Source organism: Dermacentor albipictus, chromosome 3 (genome assembly GCF_038994185.2).
Source record: "Dermacentor albipictus isolate Rhodes 1998 colony chromosome 3, USDA_Dalb.pri_finalv2, whole genome shotgun sequence".
NCBI lineage: Eukaryota > Metazoa > Arthropoda > Arachnida > Ixodida > Ixodidae > Dermacentor > Dermacentor albipictus.
Genome location: NC_091823.1, coordinates 176,677,080 through 176,694,947, shown reverse-complemented (window position 1 = coordinate 176,694,947; position 17,868 = coordinate 176,677,080). Strand labels below are relative to the sequence as shown.

Below are 17,868 nucleotides of genomic sequence, written 5' to 3'. Positions count from 1 at the left end.
CGGCTGCGTCACGTTGATGTGCGGCTGGTACGTCGCAGCATCAGGTCCTTGGTCGGTGCGTTCTTAGCTTCCAGGCTTGGTCGGGATGGCGGCGTGTCGTTGTTATGTCGTCGAGACGGTCTCTTCGGCGTCTTCGTCGGTGGCGGAGGATCTTGGTCATTTCGACGAACAGCAACCGCACCTCCATTGCTTGCTGCTTTTAGTTTTCCGGATATGGGCTTACAGACCGACCCCGGGCTGGGTCAGTGTATGGACGACGCTGCGGCGACATGTAGCGGCCTGGTGACGATGAACGGGATGGTCGTCGAGGGCTCCACTGAGTAGCGGCGAGGTAGTCGGCGATGTCACGACGGCGTTCACTTTCGCGAAGGCGCGGTGCGTTGAAGGCGAACCATCGCAGTCTCCAGTCGCGGTATGGGCATTGACAGTACACATGGCCGGCTCACCCGTAATGGTAGCAGGGCGGGCAGTCGTCGGGGGTGCGCCAAATGTCCGTCTTCCTCGCGTTGGTGCGCTGGGCAACGGGTGGGCATGCTGGCGGCGGTGGTGGTGGAAGACGGAAATGCGGCGTTAAACGACCTTGGCGTGGTCGCGGAATGGGACCTTGACGGCAGACGACGGCAACGTAGGTCATCGTTTCCGGCTGGGGCTGCGGTCATTGTGGTTGCACCTCGGGAACTTCAAGCAATCGCTGAACCTCTTCCTTGATGATTTCCGCAATTGAGGCCACTTGAGACCGCTACCTTACGTACAACTTCTGGAGCTCTTCCAGTACAACCGCTCTCATAATCTCGCAGAGATCGTCGGTGGCCAGTGTTTGAACTCCGGCGTAGTTTGTTGAGTTTGTGCGGCGGTTGAATGGCTGGTTCCGTATTTCGAGTGTATTCTCGATGCTGATGGCCTCGCGAAGAAACTCGTCGATAGTATTTGGTAGACTTCGTATCATTCCGCCGAAAAGTGTTTCCTTCACACCGCGTATAAGTAGGCGGACTTTCTTCGCTTCGGGTATTTCTGGTTAGGCGTGGCGGCATGACGGCACATCTCTTCTGTAAATATGGCATCATTCTCGGTCGGTAGCTGCACTCGGGCATCCAATAAAAATTCAGCCTTTCTTTCCGCACGATGCTCGTGAAGGTCCTCAGGAACTTACTTCGGAACAGCTCCCACGTTGTAGGGTTCGATTCCCGTTTCTCGAACCATGTCCTCGCGGCATCTTTTAAGGAGAATTATTGGTGGCGCAGCTTGTCTTCAGGGGTTCAGTTGTTGCAAACCGAGATCCTTTCGAAGGTTTCGAGCCAGGTTCGCGGATCCTTCGGCGAAGCTCCACGGAATGTAGGGGGCTCCCTCGGTTGTTGAAGATAGATAGATAGTACTTTTATTCATATCAATTCTCGTACATCAAAATCAGGCCTACCAAAGCCTCACCAAGGGCTTGAGTGGCAGCGCCTGGCAGACAGCGAACATTACCAAATAGAACAGAGAATTGCAACGAACTCGACAAACAAAAAAAGAAATAAAAAGGAAATTTACCAACTCAGAGGGACAGATATAGAGACATATCTATTACAACATCAAAAGGGATGACAGCAATACGAAATTAAGATAGTAACACTCGATTAAACAATTATGGGGCAGGAAGCAACGCGGAGACAAAGCGCAAAATTTTTTTCGGGGTGTATTTTGTTCTCATGCGGAATACACTAGGTGGCATACTATTGAAACAGGCAAGTACATAGTATTGACGTGTGTGCTTTCCGTACCGGGCTGAGGAGCGAGGAATGCAGTAACGGTATTTTGGTCTTAAATCACGCGCAGGAACATATAGAAAGGTGAACTGACTGTACCAGAAATGTTTAAGCACAATAGTTTCTGTTAATGAAGCGTTAAAATTTGGAAACTTCAATCTTCTGAAAATATCAATGTTATTACCAATGGGCAAGTCGTAGGCAATATTCTTTGAAAGTAAACGCAGAAGCGAATTCACCCTGCGCTGCCAGCGAACAGTGCAGTGACCATAAACAGTGATTCGGTATCTTAGTACACTATAGGCTAGAGCGTGTGTAACATATTTACGGACAGAAAAAGGCATAAAATATCTAATATTATACAGGACACAAGATACAGCACGAATTCTTTGACAAACGAACGAAAGGTGAGAGTTCCAAGAGAGATCACTGTCGAAGATCAGGCCAAGATATTTGACCGAATGCGCATATTTTACTGGTACACAGTTATCATGAGAACAGGAGGAAGTATGCAAATAAACAGGATGACTCAACTCAAATCTTTTTTAAACGGTTATGAAAACATATAAGTTGCGTTTTAGAAGAATTAACATTGATAAGGTTAGACTTAAACCAGTCCATGACTTTAATAGCTGCCATCTGTAATGCTGTAACAGCATCAGTGTATTTCTTTGCGCGCGCAACAATGACAGTGTCATCAGCATAGAGGAACAGTGAAACAGGCACATTGTTTGCAAGATCATTAACGCATACATTGAATAAGAAAGGACTCAATATAGAACCTTGCGGGATTCCAGAAGTAATTGCCGTGAAATCGCAATGGTATCTTGAAATCGACACACATTAGCGCCTATCTTGCAAAAAGGTAGTAAGTAAATGTAAAAACGAACCTCGAAATCCCAATGTAGAAAGTTTATCAAGCAGAAGAACGTGGCAGATGCTATCGACGGCCTTGCTTACGTCAAGAAAAAAGAGAGCATACGACTTCATTCTTATCAAAAGCTGGATTTAGTATGTGAGAGGATTCTTCAAGAAGATCTGTTCCTTTTCCTGGTATGAAGCTGTAGTGATAAGGTGATAGAACATTGTGCGTATTCAAAAAATTCGTCATGGTAAGTAGTAGATGCTTTTCAAAAATTTGGCCAATGCATGGCAGAATATAGAGATAGGTCGGTAATTACTCATCATGTTTCTGGAGCCACCCTTATACAAAGGTATAACTTTAGCAATTTTCATTGAAGTCGGTATTATACTCCTGGAAATGATACTATTAGGGAAACTAGTAGGACACCCTTAATCGCTTCAAAATTTCTGCACGATTCAGAAACAGTGAGGCCGTCATGACCAGGAGATTTGCTACGTTTAAGAATGAAAAGTATACACCTTAAATCACTTTCGGTAATGTCAGGAAGGAAAGCAGATTCCATCACACTGGGAGGCATAGGACAGTCGTTTGGCGGGGTACCAGGTGCACCAGAAACCAGAGAAAATAGTTTGTTCAAGTCATTCGCAATGCTCTGTCCATCTTTCTTGAAATGAGATATGAAATATGTATCATTATAAATAGCAGCGCTCACTCCTTTCAGGTTATTTACCAATAACCATGTTTTCTCGCTGTTAAAACGTGCGTCGTTAAACTGAGATCTGAAGTGGTTGCGCTTGGCCAGACGGATCATGGCATTAACTCGGTTTCGTTCATGTTTAAACTACAGTCGTAGTTCAGAACAGTTTGGAGCACGTCTCGATCGAGCCCAGAGCAGATCTTTCACTTTAATGGCTTCCATATTACGGGTGACATCCACTTATTGTCTAAATTTCGTTGCTTAACGATCACCATGCGTGAAGATTCAGCTTTGTGTGAACGAGAAACCTCGACGAAACTGTCATATAAGTCTGCAGGGGACACACTGTAAATAAAAGAATCCGAATCATACTTGGCTATTCTTTCATCAAAACGCTTACAATCAAGTACTGATACGCTTTGCTTGCTGCGCAAAGGTGCAGGGTGGCTGGAACCATCCGTGAAGGAGCAGCAGACGAAATAGCGGTCTGCAAGCTTGACTTCAACCACAGCAGGCCGCACCAACCGGTTTTGAGAACGCACGTTTATGTGGTTGATGCAAGATGAGACCGGCTGCCCAGATAAGTATTCCTCACGTGTAGGGTTGTGGATTTTAGCCCCACTTTAATAAAGTGACAAGATAATCTGCGACCGTTGGTACAGTTTGGCGTAGGATATCGATATTCATATCCCGGATAATGAACACGTGTTCTTCACTGGAAAATGATGATATTGCAGAATCAAGCTCAGCTAAAAATATTCGACCGTTACAACACGGAGGGCGGTAAATTGTGAGTAAAATGACATAATTTTGGCTTCTAGCGCGAAGTGATACACGGACACAGAAAGGAGCAGACAGGACGAGCGCTAACTCTCAACTAAATTTTTATTGAAACGAGGAACATATATATAGGTGATTGCAAAAACCGTAGCATCAGAACATGACAATGTAAAAGCATCAGTTAAACATGTCAGTGGGTATGGAAGTCAAAGAACAAAAATTATTTCAGATTAGTACACGTATTGCGAAGGTACTGGAATTCGCAATCTAACAGAGACAACGAAGCATGACTGACGCAAGTGTCTCCTAATCTTTTTATGTGGAAAGCCTCGATAATTTCCCTCGTGGTTTGGCATCTGTGTCTAGAAAGAATTTTTGTGTCTTTAAAGAAAGGTTTGCATCCACAATCGAAACAATGTGCGGCTAAATGTGATGCGTTAGGGTTGTTTAGTGAATGTTTGTGTTCTTTTAGTCTAATGTTAATGCATCTACCACTCTGTCCAATGTAAGCTTTCCCACATTCGAGTGGAATCTGATAAACTATGCCCGTGTTGCAAGGCACTAAAGGGGACACATGTTTAACTCCGCAATCATCTTTTCTTTTTTTGCCTTCCTGTTCAAGTCTCCTACTTATCAAAGGGCACATGTTAGCCAACTTTCGTGGGGCCGAGAAAACGGTACTGACATCATACCTATTGGCCACATTCCTTAAACCATGGGATAATTTATGTACGTAGGGTACTACAGCAAACTTTGTATCCTTTTTCTGTTTTTCTTGTTTCTTACCAGGGCTTTTAACCCATTTTACAAGTTTTTCGCAGGTTAGCAATAATAGATGCACGGGATAGCTAGCCTTTCTAAGCCTTTCTATCTGTTGTGAAAAACTGTGTTGCATATTGTGCGGACATGATTTAGTAAAGGCAGACCTAAGAGTTGAATAAGCTATCCCCTGTTTAACAAGTTTAGAATGGCAAGAAGAAAATTCTAGCAGTGGCTTCTTGGCCCTAGGCGAATAATGCCAACAGACATGCTTATCCTGGAACGTTAAGCACAGATCTAGAAATTGTAATTTGTTGCCCTGGATAATTTCTAGCGTGAAACCTAGGCCCCCACCACATTCCCTAAAAACCTTTAAAATATCCGTTGCTTTCTTGGTATAGTTATCGCGAGAACAAAACACCAGATAGTCGTCTACGTATCTAAACACATGCACGGCCAATTCCTTAAGATTGTTTTGTAGTTTTCTATTAACGCGACTTAGGCAAATGTCACTCAAAACCGGCGCAACTTTAGAACCAATACAAACTCCCTATTTTTGTACATATATAGAACTACCCCATTTTACAACAACTTACAACTTTTACAACTTTTACAACTTTTACAGTTTTTACAACTTTTTTAGAACTGTTGTTGTTTTACCTAGGGAATACTGTTGTAAAATGGGGTAGTTCTATATATGTACAAAAATCGGGAGTTTGTATTGGTTCTAAAGTTGCGCCTGTTTTGAGTGACATTTACCTAAGTCGCGTTAATAGAAAACTACAAAACAATCTTAAGGAATTGGCCGTGCATGTGTTTAGATACGTAGACGACTATCTGGTGTTTTGTTCTCGCGATAACTATACCAAGAAAGCAACGGATATTTTAAAGGTTTTTAGGGAATGTGGTGGGGGCCTAGGTTTCACGCTAGAAATTATCCAGGGCAACAAATTACAATTTCTAGATCTGTGCTTAACGTTCCAGGATAAGCATGTCTGTTGGCATTATTCGCCTAGGGCCAAGAAGCCACTGCTAGAATTTTCTTCTTGCCATTCTAAACTTGTTAAACAGGGGATAGCTTATTCAACTCTTAGGTCTGCCTTTACTAAATCATGTCCGCACAATATGCAACACAGTTTTTCACAACAGATAGAAAGGCTTAGAAAGGCTAGCTATCCCGTGCATCTATTATTGCTAACCTGCGAAAAACTTGTAAAATGGGTTAAAAGCCCTGGTAAGAAACAAGAAAAACAGAAAAAGGATACAAAGTTTGCTGTAGTACCCTACGTACATAAATTATCCCATGGTTTAAGGAATGTGGCCAATAGGTATGATGTCAGTACCGTTTTCTCGGCCCCACGAAAGTTGGCTAACATGTGCCCTTTGATAAGTAGGAGACTTGAACAGGAAGGCAAAAAAAGAAAAGATGATTGCGGAGTTAAACATGTGTCCCCTTTAGTGCCTTGCAACACGGGCATAGTTTATCAGATTCCACTCGAATGTGGGAAAGCTTACATTGGACAGAGTGGTAGATGCATTAACATTAGACTAAAAGAACACAAACATTCACTAAACAACCCTAACGCATCACATTTAGCCGCACATTGTTTCGATTGTGGATGCAAACCTTTCTTTAAAGACACAAAAATTCTTTCTAGACACAGATGCCAAACCACGAGGGAAATTATCGAGGCTTTCCACATAAAAAGATTAGGAGACACTTGCGTCAGTCATGCTTCGTTGTCTCTGTTAGATTGCGAATTCCAGTACCTTCGCAATACGTGTACTAATCTGAAATAATTTTTGTTCTTTGACTTCCATACCCACTGACATGTTTAACTGATGCTTTTACATTGTCATGTTCTGATGCTACGGTTTTTGCAATCACCTATATATATGTTCCTCGTTTCAATAAAAATTTAGTTGAGAGTTAGCGCTCGTCCTGTCTGCTCCTTTCTGTGTCCGTGTATCACTTCGCGCTAGAAGCCAAAATTATGCTACCGTACCAACTCGCCCAACTGTCTATCCTTTTGCATTACATTTGTGAGTAAAATCAACGACAACCATGGTGTACTTAGGCGAAGTGCAACTACTTCTGCTTGCGTAAAATTAATGCTAATTTCAGAAACAGACCAAGAATCTTCAACAAAAACTGCGATTCCTCCTCCTGTTCGTTGTAGACGAGTATAAGAATGTAACTGGTAGCGTGGAAGCGAGAAATGTGATAACACGTCTGACGAAACGTTCACTTCCGTGAGAGCAACAACGTCAAAATCTGAATGAAAAGAGTGAGTCATCGCACAAAAATGGTCCCAATGCTTCCGTATACTGCGAATATTAGCGTGAGTAAACTGAAACGAATTGCCTGTGTGATGCGCAAAGAACTTCTGGACTTCAGAAAAATCGGAACACTTCACGAAACCAATGTCAGACATGGTTATGTTAGTTTTTCAAGATCCGAAAGCTTGTTGATACGAATGAGAGTTGCGCCTTCGGTCTGTTTTGCAAGGACATTCCCATTTTTGGTCGAGACGAATTCAAAACCCTTTTCTTTGCCACGAGACCTTGCTAGACGGAACAACTCACGATTAGCCCCAGACAGGTTATCGTTGAAAAACAGCCGAGGAGACTGATCGTCATGCACCAAATCAGGAAGGCCCTTCCGGGCCCCGAGCCATTTCTGCTTAACAGAAATTGAGCGAGTTTGCACTAGAATCGGTGGAATATGGTCGCCTCTGGATGGCAACCGCACGATGCAGCGTCCTCCATCGTCAGCAAGCACGATGGAGGATGCTGAGACTGTCATTGTGGTTGGCGAGCTGGCCATGGTCTGCCTGGTCGTATCAGGCAGAATTTCGTGCTCCAGTCCTTGCAGTCTGCGGCTAACTCGGTGGTCTTGGACGACGGTGGTGTTATCCTCGCGCTTCGGGCTTAGATCGCGGCGGCGTTCGGTACATGAATTAAAGCACCTCCACCAGACGTCACGTAGTAGTGACGGTGAATAAGGCAGCAAAACTGTGATTGACGAAACTCGTTTTATTGGGCAAACTTGTGCCCTCAAACGCAGGCTACACTCAAAGAACAATGATAGTGCTGAAAACAGTCGGCGATCGTGGAAAATCTGATCAGCGGGTGAAGCGCGTCAGCTTTTATACATAAGCCATCGAAGGTTCCAGAGCAATCGCTTGTGCCCGCGTCTTCCAGAAAGTTTTACACATTTCGCGTCCTACTTGCAATCGGTTATCCAAGCTTGGGCGGCAACTGATAGCAGCAAGAACCGTCGATAACATTTGAGAAACTTTCGATAAATGCTGGCGCATCCCGCGCTGAGCGCTGTCATTTTATACGGTGAAAAGCGATCACCCGGAAAAGATATACAAGTATACGTGTGAATACCATATTAATGAGGTCACTGCCATACTCGGCTAATTAGAAGAAACATTATCGCTACGCTAACGTTGCGTAGGAAAAGAAGCTGCATTCTGGTGCTATACTTGACAGCTTCAACCAGAGCGTAAGTGCAAATAGACTTCCGTGTTTAAAACTACACAGCACGAAAATACCATATAGGCTCCCTTTATTCTACATCTTGCAGTGAATACACCGACACTCCATGGCTGACGCAGAGCATGAACATTAGTAATCTGCCGGAATACTTGCACCCAGTGGGACTGCACAATTAGGACACGTAACGCATTGCTTCTCAAGTTCTCCTTGATTACTTCAGTGCACGAAAAATCATCTCGTATTTTGGTGCGTGCAGCTTCGCCCGCGTCTGCGGCATAGGGATTGCGGTTTCGGTCGCTGTGCTAGCGGGCGCGTATTTGCATGCCTTGTCCCGCCGGGGGGTTCGAGGTTGAGATGCGCGCCAACGCGTCATGTGTAATCTGCACCCGGTGGGCAAGAGTATTTGCACCCCGGAGTACGGATTAAGCCTGCTGGGTGCTTGCTCGCGGCGCGCTATTTTGGGCCGCCAGCGCGGAGCTCACTTCGAGAGATCATCAGCACCGCGGTCGATGCGTGCCGAAGGAGAAGAGGCTTGCCTCCCTTCCTCGTTTACTGTGCGGCGCCACACCCTGTTCACTGGCGTATGCACTGCGAGCGCTCGTAAGAACGACGCAGCGCCTCAACTTTGCTATTTGTACCTCGACCTCGTGATAAGTGCCCGTGTTATCAACGTACGGAGCTCTGCGCTCCCGTTGCTTTCGATCTACGCTAAACACTGGATCACTACAGCTGACTATATGCACGCGTGCTCACTTAGAAGATGTCGTAACCAGCGCTAGAACCAAGCCGCCGAAGCCATTTTCTAAGCCTTGCGACGTCTGCTCAGTGTTCAACCCTTCGAGCTCGTGAGCCTGCCAGGGTAGTAATCTCGAACGACCGCTTTCGGGGATGCGATAACTTTCGTTAGATTTCACGTGACTCGGCCCCGGGATGCTATTACGCACACTGTTAAATTTCGCAGCGTTGACAGATTTTGCCACATTCGCGTCTTAAGCCAATCACAAAGGCCGTATCAGTCTTGCAGGCTAGTCAGATGTCTCAAGTCCAACAGCGTCCAGAATACCTCCCCTGGACGTGTCGGCGTCACGGTCCACACCAAGCACGCTGTCCTGTGGCACAGTGCCAAGAAATCGGTCGCCTGTAGACGACGACGCGCAATGGTGCCGATCCACGCGCAGCCTCGCGAAATCGATCGTATTCGCGAAAGTGGTGGTTCGTGAATAATACACCTGCTGTCGCTGATGACAATGACTGCCGCGATGACGTCGTCCGTCCTAGAAGACTACCGGAAGCATATACAGACAATTACATATACATATACGTGTGGGCACTGTATATTACAAATACAGTGCCCATCGTCATTACTGTCACAGAGCTCCTTGTAGCTGTCGACAGACCACAGCATGTCGTCCTGCATGCCTTATGGGATGGCGGCCCACACCTTGACTTGCCACTTATACGGCAGTCAAAATGTTCACTTTTGAGGATGATTGAACCCGATTATGATAAAATTCCATGACCGTGGTTGGCTACCGTCCACAGCTTGAGCAAAAAAGGCAATCATGATGAAGAAATTGAACCCCGACAGGGCTCGATCGTGATCGAAAGTGCACCGTGTGACCCCTATATTAGCCAGTTTGTCCAGCGATTGAGCTTCAGCCTATTGCTTGGCTTGAACGTGTGACTGCCACGTCAGACTTTCATCGTCTCTTTTCGGCTCTTGTCTTGAGATCGCAGTGGAGATGCGAGCCTTCATTGCAACAAGTAACGTACTCGTGTACTTCCAGATTACTCTGAGGCCAGTTGATTGTTCCATATGACGCCTGTAGTCGTGCTTTACTAGTTCGGCGATGTGATGGTGAGTTCCGCGATCGTTAATAAATGTGCATTCAAGATTACCGGAATGGGTAAAATGAAATTCTGGAGAATTTTCTGTAAATGGAGCCCGCAACCATCCCAACTAGGCATGCATGAATAGTATAAGCGTCCTTTTTAAACGGGATGATGACCGATGCCACCAAGATCGTCATTTCTTTACCTTTCTTCTGCGCCTACTTTCGGTTTTTAAGGCCCAAGGCTAGTGCTAACGAATCATTAGGCCTTAATTAAACTAATTGCTCTAACACCTATTCTTTATTCCCTGTTCTTGTGGCACCAATGCTCCAGTTGTTTATTATTGTCCATTGAAGATTCGTTAAGCTTTCTTTAGTATAACTAAATCCCACTGCCTCGAGCGCGGTTTCTACGTCCCCATTGACCTCTGGATGCATACTACGACGTGCTAACGAAATATTCGGTATGGTCTCCACGCAATTTTTTCACGCTGTTCTCAGGCATCCTGATCTGACTTCGAACGGTAGTGCGCTGAGCTTTGAATTATCATCAAACTTTTCTGTTGGATATTTCTCCATCCGTGGCTTCTCTATCGCGCCTATCCCGTATGCTGCTTCTGCCTCTCAAACTCTAATTTCGACGTATTTTTACTTCTCCTTTTACGTACGTAGTATTGACTAGTTAGTTTCGTTGTTCCTTTTTTTAACTGAGCTTCGATATTTTCCCATATGGGCAGCTAAACACCTTAGCCACCAATCTGACGTGTGTCCGAGCTAACAGCCCAGCTTTTCAAACTAAAGAAAGATGTCAGAAACATGGTGCAAGATACGATTATAGAACTTCCGGGTTCGGTCATTAGAGGTCTGTCGACCGAAGACCGAAGTTCTTAAAAGCGTATCATGCATTGTATTTTTAAATCTTTTTTTTTTGCGTTGAACAATTTGGCAATATATACCCTATATTCACCTTCATATTCCTGGATAGTTCATGAAAGCAGATTTCGCTTTGGTTCTGCCGCCTTGCGAAGTACGCCCATCCTATGTCTCCCTGCACTGCTTAATTTTTTTTTCCTGCGCTCCAAGACATATTCTTCCAACAGCCCTTATATTAATTTCTAGTGCTGTTAACACTTCGGATTTTAAGTACAACACCGAATTTGCATATGTAACTCCTTAAGGAGCCGTAAGCCTTTGCACATGCCTCGTACTGCAGACGCATTTCTGCCGTCAACGTCGCCATCGCCGTGAGGTTCCATATAAAGTCCAAGGAGGAGGAAATCGTCGCCGCACGCCATGTGTTGTACGTGCGAGTGAAAGCTTGCGAGGGTGAGCCAGCGATTGCGGCCTAATCTCGCGCCCGCAACGCAGGATAGCGGGCAGCAAGCACTTCGTCTTTCGTCGCACGCGAAGCTGCGGGTGGAGCGTAGGGTGGGGGAGGCGCGTTGTACTCCGGCGCGGCCCGGAAGGCCCGGGCGGATCTGCGACGGGCAACAGAATCCGCCGCGCGCTGTTTTAACGCGATAGCGTTAAGGAGCTCGTGTCGCAGAAAAGCCGGTGTCGTTGGCGTCGGTGTCGGCGTCGGTGTCGGCGTTTGCGGCGTTGACCGTGAGCGATAAATCACGGCAGGCGCTTCATAAATAAAAAGCAACTTCCAAGATTGGCCCGGTGGGAATCGAACCAGGGTCTCCGGAGTGTGAGACGGAGACGCTACCACTCAGCCACGAGTTCGATGATTCCAAGCGGTGCAAACGCGCCTCTAGTGAATGCGGTGTTGCCTTCGAAACGAGCCGTGTAAAGTTATACTGCGGTGTATATCGGTAAATATGAACATGTAACGTACAGAAGTCACAATTACACGAGTTGCGAAGTGCGTTTCCGCTGCATTTCTTCTGCGCTTTCCGCACACGCAGAGCCATCTTGCGGCAAACACAGAAGACCCCCTCCTCTCAATGTACGGCGCTGCCCCGACAGGAGGCGCGCCGCGCGCGCATTGGGACCGCTGCCAGGCGCGTCGCGGGACTCCCTCTCCCCTGACGACGCTTCGCCGTGCTCCCGGTTTAGATTACTAGAGAGTTTTAGCCCAGCGGGTTTACGGCCAGCGGAGCGGAGCGGTCTCCACCGTTACGCCAGCGGAGCGGCTCGCGAAAAAAGAATTTTAGCCCAGCGGATCAACCGCTCGAGCGGGGTAAAGAGCGGGGCGCTCTGCTGCCCCACCTAGTGGTTCGTATAGGAGTTACTGAGAAATGAAATTGAATTACGCTTGCTTTTATTATGCAAGAAATGTTGAGTAAAGATATATTACATGTTCTCAGTTCATTATTCGTTAATAATGTACTGAGTACTAATGTACGGGTCAGCGCGGCAGTCGCCGTCTTCGATGCAGAACTGCCGGCGTTCATGTTCGCGGCTGCCGTCTTGCATTTCCCATACACGCCCGCGCGCCCTTACGCACGCTCGCGCGCTGTGTATACCCTCCGCTGGGGAGTGCTTTCCAGCGGGCGTAAACGCTGCTCCGTAAAACCGCTGGCCGCCTCAGCGTGGTGCGCATGCGCAGTCGCGTCTCCGCTCGCCCGCTCCGCTCCGCTGGCCGTAAACCCGCTGGGCTAAAACTCTCTACTATCTATCTCTCTGCCCGTGCCGATCACGACGTTTGGCTGGCGTAGATCGTTTCCCCTCCGAGACACCGAGTTCTTTGGTTCGTTCCGTTCGCTCAGGCGCACGTTTCGTTGCCGCGCCGAACGCTGCGTTGCTCGACGCTCACCGCGTGATAGGTGGGCGCTAAGTCCGATGCGGGGCGCATCGTAAGTGATCGCTGTGCCGTAGCGCATTGTCTTATACCCCTTGGCGGGTTTACGGGAACGCTGTCGCGTCCCACTCTTGAAGGCGAAGCTTAAGCGTCCTCCAATTTTTTCACGGCTTAGTTCGCGTTGATGCGAGCGGCAGCACGAAGGTCGATTCGCTCGCTTCTGCGGCCGTGCTGCCTCACTGCAGCGTTTTGACAGCGAGTTTGCGCAGTCATCGAGCGTGATCTGTTCATGTTTGCTCGTGTGCGCGTGACACCATGCTTGTTAACTTACTCAGCATGCCTAGATATACAGTCGATAAAACTACTATTCTTACTTCGTATATCGGTCCACTAATTTGCTATCGCAATCGATACTTAGCCTTTCCGGCGAAAGTGGGACTTTTTTCTGCCACCGCGGCCCTCGCCTTTTGCTTTCCGCTTTAAGTACTGGTTCATGCTCTTGTCCTTCCTCGTATTGACGCACATTCTTACGTACCTGTATTTTTCGGCACTAATGATTTTGCTTTCCTCTATTGTGACCATCTTATCACACGTAGAACTGGACACCATGAGGCCTGATATTATATTACTAAACATAAAACAGATAGCGTCACCATCCTCTCCACAAATATCCATAGTATTACTTCGCGAACTATATCACTCAATATGAAAGCGCACCAGTGGTTAAGAAGGAAGTAACCATTTAGAGATTTACCGTCATCAACAAAGGACAAAACGGGCGCTTTAAGTCAAGAGAAAATTCTCTATAGAGTAACCGTGTAATTCTTTTTCTTTATTTTAATAAAGATACTTTGCAAAAGAGCCAGAAAGACAGTAAACTCAGCTTCGAAGTCTTTGAATCAGCTTTGAAGTCCCTGTTTACACGTCTTGTTAATTTTTTTTCCATTAAAGGACTCGCTGTGATTTCGTTCCCTCACTTCCCCACACAGCAGGACAGCGTGTTCCCCACGAAGTCGTGTATAACCCCCTCGGGGAATCTTTTCCGTATTGGAATGAAATAAATAACTAACTAAATAAACGTCTGACGATCCTGCGCTGTTCCGTCAAAAACCCACTGAACCGCTCAACCGTTTCCCTTGCTTACTCTAACGATGTTTCTATTCTTATATTCACAGAGAAACCCACCACAGCCATCGACTTGTTCTGGCGATTTACTAAATCGATTATTCTCCCTGAATAAACCGTGGCTCTCCTTGGTAAGCTAACGAGGCGGCACGAGGCCCGACACGCCCAGCGGGAGAGAGAGAGCGCCTCGGCTGATTTTGCTGTGGCCCTGGCGCGACTCGGAATCGCCTTTGAGAGCGGCGCATTTACGCTCGCTTTATTCAATGAGTGTGGCACCGTTTGTCACACAAGTGGAGCTATATTATATGGCCGTCGAGCTCTGTTACTGCTGTAGCTTGCTACCGCTTCTTTGTAAATGATAGTATCAGCTGAGCAATGCGAATTTCACGGTCTGAAATATACTGGAAGCCTGTGAAGTAGAGCAAGAAGTTTATCTACCTTTAGCGTTTCTTCATCATCTAATGCGCTGAGTACTGAAAACCACTGAAACCACAAACCACTGAAAGACACAAAGACCCACATATCAAGAAGGACACCCATAACACTTCAAGGGAAATTATAACTTCGCTAACAAAAACTACAACGGTAATACGTTCGCTATATGTCCGTGCTCTCGAGAGATATTGTAACGTTGTGGTGATGATGATGAATCTGAACGTGGCACAATGGTGAGTCACAAGTACAACACTATCCACGCCACGCGCACAATCTGATTATGCAAGGTTTGATGACAACATAGAGAATAGATAGAATCAGCTACAACAATCGAGAATGTTCTGACACATGCAGGGGCGTCTTGCGCCCGGCGATAACTTTGTAACATTAGAGACGTTTAGCTTGTACGCTATTCCGGTAAACGGGAGCGGTTTGGGCGGATTACCGGTTGGTCGGGGCGTAAACGTGAGCGGTGAAGCCGCCTGGTGTTGTAGAGCTCAACCAGACAAACGCAAAGCTAAAACTGCAGTAACTCACCATATCCTGCTTCGCCACTCGTGCAAATTTTTGGCAGCGGCGTAATTGTGAACACGATTACGCCACTGTCGGACATTTACGCCAGCTGCTAAGCAGAATACAGTGATTAGCTCTGTGTTTGTGTGGTTGAGCTTTGCGCCACCAGCTGGCGCCACCTATCGGGCCGCTCACCTTGACGCCCCCGCTAAACCGGAAAACCGCCCGCGCTTGCCCGGATACCGGACTCGCTAAAGGTCTCTATTTGCTAGCCGGTGACCGGAAAAAAAATAATCGCCTAAGAACTCCGTATACAGATGGTTAGCAAGCGATGCTGAAACGTGCGGCCCCAGTGTTTATCACTGGAATAATCCCTATGGTTCATTAACCGACGGCTTTGTAGGCTGCCGGATACTCGGTACGCATTTGCTGCTTGCGCTCGGCTGCACGAGCCTGTTCTTGCACCCGGCCTGCAGCATCGGCACGGCGTAGATGAGCTCGTTCGCGGTTCTGCTCCCGGCGTTGCCGATCAAAAGCTGCCTGCCCCTCAGGAGTACGTATCACGTGTGGACTACCAATTTCGGAGCCGAAGAGCACCTGGTGCGCGCGCGCTCGGCTGCGAAGCAGAGCAATGATGTTAGTACTGGCGCAGCTAATCCACCACCACCCAGGTAGCGCAAGATCTTTTCTCTCTGATCCATGACGTCACGTTGCCTGGCCCGGGATGCTCCCGGCAGCAGTGATTTTGATGTCCCCTTTTCATCACGCCAACCCTGTCAATGGAAATTTCCTGCCACGTAGCGTGACGTCATGGATCGCAGTAAACAGGACTTGGGCTATCTAGAAAGGGTTGGCTAATCGCGCGCCTCTCTTTCTCCGTTTCTTTCGCGCATGCGCATGGGGTTGCGCCGGAGGAGTTTTTGGCGAACAGGTGACCGACTTACGGACGGAAGGACGAACGGATGGACGGATGAATCAGCTAGCGATATACAGCTTCACTGCAATAACGACGATGTGTTTCAGTATATTTCATACGCAAGCAAAGCAGCGTTTGTTTGGAACTCTAGGGATACATCGGTGGCTGGAAGGCATACTCAAAGCGTTATCTTCGTAATATTGTGCTAATACGCGAGTGCTTCGCCGATTGTTCATGCTCTGTTGCGGAGTGTCTTTTTCCTACCTGCGGAATGCTTCAGCACGAGTGTTTTTCTCATCGGAAATGTTTTGTATGTCCCACCTATTCATGCAAAGAAAAAACACGAAAAGGAACACTGAATCAGTTTAGAGTTATAAGGTCAAAACTTGATTTTGCTCACTTTCGCGGTATGAGGTTGATTGGCGGAAGAAAAATGAATGGTGTCCATATCTCCCCTTTTCACGCCATTGGGACGTCACAACTCTCAAAATATTTGTTCTTATTTTGCGTGTTGTGGCGGCAGCAAATATTCTCAAAATGTGGTAAGCTTTCGGCCTTATTGAAGTGGATTCCCAAATATAATTTAAGACCGAGCTGACGGGGTCAAAACTCAACACGCGAGATATAGCGCTGACTCCAAGGTGACATCACCGCCCATTTTTTTTTCTTGCTCGCCAAATCTCTTTTCACGATAGGAGTGACTTTTATAATATTTCACATGCATAATTTACAAATACAGCTCAGGTATTTTTCTATATTGTGCCCCTTCGAGAATAAAACAGAATGTTTTTTTTTAATACGATCAGCATTCTTTGAGTGCTTCACGCACTTCTTGGTATCTAACCTCGTTCACGCCTTGGGGCCCTGGGTGTTCGCCACTGTGTATGTATCCGAACAAACTGATAAAAGGTAAAAGGGCCGAGGACGTAGCCTACGTCGACGCAGCGTGCGGTAGACATGGGGCTGCAGTTTTGGCGGTCGTAGACGGTTACGGAATACCGAAAATCGTGGCATCGTCACGCACTAGAGATGCAAGTATGGCTCAAGAAGTGGTAAAAACGGCGGCGGTGGTGGCTTTGCTTAATACGGTTTCGCACCTGTGGTCATGGCAAAACAAAAAGTACGGCAAATCGGATGGCGAAGGATTCTTGCCTCCGAGATTTCAGACGTTCTTATACGCCGACTCTATGGGCTACGTGGTGGTGCCGCGAAGCCGTGCAAATGATTGGGCGTCCGGAAAGTCGGTCGTTGACTGTACGTGCACTGGCAATACCTCCGCCAGGCGAGACGGCGTCAAAGATGATGCTTTACAATACCTCTCTGTTACTCGAGAAAGCATTACCGCGACTTTTTTTCCCTTTAATAAAGTTACAGCTAATTTTCCCTAACAGAAGCATAAATTCCCTGAGTTTTCCCGGAGACTATTCAATATCCCTGAGAATTCTCGGTTTTTCTGGTTGGTAGACACCCTGATCAGATACATCTTCATTCAAAAGGGCAACCTACCATGCTATCGCTTAACGTTTTCCTTTATACCATTGTCTGCATATTACATTGGTTTGTTATGTACAACTTTTTTCTGTAGCACCTTAGGTCCTTGAAGGTATGTATAATAGGTAAACATATAAATAAACAAATAAATAAATAAATAAATAAATAAATAAATAACATAATGTGTTTATTGTTAAGGTTTAAAACTGCGTTCATTTATTACAGATACATAAAGCCAAATTGCTCGCAAAGTACACCGAACTATTTGATGGCGTGAACGCAGCTACTGCAAGTTTGGCTAGCTTCCACAACGGTGCAACTATGAAAGGGGGTATAGTTGAAAATAGGAGGAAGAATGGGTGCTGGACAAGTCAAGTAATGCGTAGAGCGGAGAACATCTGATGTGTAAGAGACGCCAAATTGGTACCGAGTGAATGCATGAGAACGCAGTCAATGG

At 46.5% G+C, this 17,868-nt stretch overlaps 2 protein-coding genes across 3 annotated transcripts in view; one reads left to right on the top strand and one right to left on the bottom strand.

Moving 5' to 3' along the window:
- Window positions 1-17,868, bottom strand: part of LOC135900526 (uncharacterized) — a 1,275,659-nt gene that overhangs the window by 744,676 nt on the left and 513,115 nt on the right. The window lies entirely within an intron of this gene.
- Window positions 1-17,868, top strand: part of LOC135908179 (CD151 antigen-like) — a 412,220-nt gene that overhangs the window by 71,856 nt on the left and 322,496 nt on the right. The window lies entirely within an intron of this gene.